Source organism: Petromyzon marinus, chromosome 23 (assembly GCF_048934315.1).
Source record: "Petromyzon marinus isolate PM22_M1 ecotype Great Lakes invasive population chromosome 23, UKy_Petmar_22M1.pri1.0, whole genome shotgun sequence".
Classification (NCBI taxonomy): Eukaryota; Metazoa; Chordata; class Hyperoartia; order Petromyzontiformes; family Petromyzontidae; genus Petromyzon; species Petromyzon marinus.
In genome coordinates, this window is record NC_133689.1 from 13,802,501 (window position 1) to 13,805,000 (window position 2,500).

The 2,500-nt window shown below is 45.4% G+C and overlaps 4 non-coding genes and 2 pseudogenes across 4 annotated transcripts in view; all 6 read right to left on the reverse strand.

Annotated features, from left to right (window-relative positions):
- The window catches only part of LOC142927246 (5S ribosomal RNA), a 119-nt gene extending 41 nt beyond the window's left edge, over positions 1–78 (reverse strand). The window contains exon 1 of the ribosomal RNA XR_012944171.1: positions 1–78. This exon is cut by the window's left edge and continues 41 nt beyond it. This is a non-coding gene — a ribosomal RNA (5S ribosomal RNA).
- Positions 79–330: 252 nt separating this feature from the next.
- On the reverse strand, positions 331–449 carry LOC142928362 (5S ribosomal RNA; annotated as a pseudogene).
- Positions 450–876: 427 nt separating this feature from the next.
- LOC142927881 (5S ribosomal RNA) lies at positions 877–995 on the reverse strand. Its single transcript, XR_012944806.1, has one exon. It is a non-coding gene; the product is annotated as a 5S ribosomal RNA (ribosomal RNA).
- A 252-nt stretch (positions 996–1,247) lies between these two features.
- On the reverse strand, positions 1,248–1,366 carry LOC142928630 (5S ribosomal RNA; annotated as a pseudogene).
- Positions 1,367–1,798: 432 nt separating this feature from the next.
- LOC142928764 (5S ribosomal RNA) lies at positions 1,799–1,917 on the reverse strand. The gene has a single exon (XR_012945074.1). It is a non-coding gene; the product is annotated as a 5S ribosomal RNA (ribosomal RNA).
- Positions 1,918–2,169: 252 nt separating this feature from the next.
- LOC142927191 (5S ribosomal RNA) lies at positions 2,170–2,288 on the reverse strand. Its single transcript, XR_012944116.1, has one exon. It is a non-coding gene; the product is annotated as a 5S ribosomal RNA (ribosomal RNA).
- Positions 2,289–2,500: the final 212 nt, after the last annotated feature.

Genomic DNA, 2,500 nt, shown 5'->3' on the forward strand with positions numbered 1-2,500 from the left:
GTACTAACCAGGCTCGACCATGCTTAGCTTCCGAGATCAGAGGAGATCGGGCGCATTCAGGGTGATATGGTCGTAGGCCGTGCTTGCAGAGACCTGTCGAACACTCATATGTATAAAACAATCAACATTCAACTATACTCCTGGAGGTCATCGCTCGTGAAAACGTTTATTCTGAGCTCCAGGTTTAGCCCCGAAAGAGTGGCATCAAACAGTATTTTACAAAAAATATTGATCCCAATGCAGTACACCATATCGACGTGAAATTGGCAGGTGCTCTAACTGGATGAGTCGAAGTGTAAAAAGCGACCCATCCAGATACAACAATGCAAAAGCCTACAACACCTGGTATTCCCAGGCAGTCTCCCATCCAAGTAACTACCAGGCACGACCATGCTTAGCTTCCGAGATCCGACGAGATCGGGCGCATTCAGGGTGAGATGGTCGTAGGCCATGCTTGGAAAGACCTGTCGCACATTCAGATGTATTAAACAATCAACATTCAACTATACTTCTGGAGGTCATCGCTCAAAAAACCTTTATACTGGTCGAAACGAAGTTGTAAACTGAGTGTACCAGCCTGCAATAGACTAATGTGTCCGTCCGTCCGTCCCCTTTCAATACTTTAATGAAGTGAAATCTCGTGCTGTTGGGTGTATAAAATCAGTAATAGACAGCGCAGAGACTTGTTCTACCAGCCCACTCTGCAGGGACCTGTTTCTGAGCTCCTGGTTGAGCCCCGAAAGAGTGGCATCAAACATTATATTACAAATAATATTGATCCCAATGCAGTACACCATATCGACGTGAAATTGGCAGGTGCACTCACTGGATGAGTCGAAGTGTAAAAAGCGACCCATCCAGATACAACAATGCAAAAGCCTACAACACCTGGTATTCCCAGGCAGTCTCCCATCCAAGTATTAACCAGGCTCGACCATGCTTAGCTTCCGAGATTAGACGAGATCGGGCACATTCAGGGTGATATGGTCGTAGGCCGTGCTTGCAGAGACCTGTCGAACACACATATGTATAAAACAATCAACATTCAACTATACTCCTGGAGGTCATCTCTCGTGAAAATGTTTATTCTGAGCTCCTGGTTTAGCTCCGAAAGAGTGGCATCAAACAGTATTTTACAAAAAATATTGATCCCAATGCAGTACACCATATCGACGTGAAATTGGCAGGTGCACTAACTGGATGAGTCGAAGTGTAAAAAGCGACCCATCCAGATACAACAATGTAAAAGCCTACAACAGCTGGTATTCCCAGGCAGTCTCCCATCCAAGTACTAACCAGGCTCGACTCTGCTTAGCTTCTGGAATCAGACGAGATCGGGCGCATTCAGGGTGTGATGGTCGTAGGACATAGTTGGAAAGACCTGTCGCACATTCAGATGTATTAAACAATCAACATTCAACTATACATTCTGGAGGTCATCGCTCAAAAAACCTTTATACTGGTAGAAACGAAGTTGTAAACTGAGTGTACCAGCCTGCAATAGATTCATGTGTCCGTCCGTCCGTCCGTCCCCTTTCAATACTTTAACGAAGTGAAATCTCGTGCTGTTGGGTGTATAAAATCAGTAATAGACAGCGCAGAGACTTGTCCTACCAGCCCACTCTGCAGGGACCTGTTTCTGAGCTCCTGGTTGAGGCCCGAAAGAGTGGCATCAAACATTATATTACAAAAAATATTGATCCCAATGCAGTACACCATATCGACGTGAAATTGGCAGGTGCACTCACTGGATGATTCGAAGTGTAAAAAGCGACCCATCCAGATACAACAATGCAAAAGCCTACAACACCTGGTATTCCCAGGCAGTCTCCCATCCAAGTACTAACCAGGCTCGACCATGCTTAGCTTCCGAGATCAGACGAGATCGGGCGCATTCAGGGTGATATGGTCGTAGGCCGTGCTTGCAGAGACCTGTCGAACACTCATATGTATAAAACAATCAACATTCAACTATGCTCCTGGAGGTCATCGCTCGTGAAAACGTTTATTCTGAGCTCCTGGTTTAGCCCCGAAAGAGTGGCATCAAACAGTATTTTACAAAAAATATTGATCCCAATGCAGTACACCATATCGACGTGAAATTGGAAGGTGCACTAACTGGATGAGTCGAAGTGTAAAAAGCGACCCATCCAGATACAACAATGCAAAAGCCTACAACACCTGGTATTCCCAGGCAGTCTCCCATCCAAGTACTAACCAGGCTCGACCATGCTTAGCTTCCGAGATTAGACGAGATCGGGCACATTCAGGGTGATATGGTCGTAGGCCGTGCTTGCAGAGACCTTTCGAACACTCATATGTATAAAACAATCAACATTCAACTATACTCCTGGAGGTCATCGTTCGTGAAAATGTTTATTCTGAGCTCCTGGTTTAGCTCCGAAAGAGTGGCATCAAACAGTATTTTACAAAAAATATTGATCCCAATGCAGTACACCATATCGACGTGAAATTGGCAGGTGCACTAACTGGATGAGTC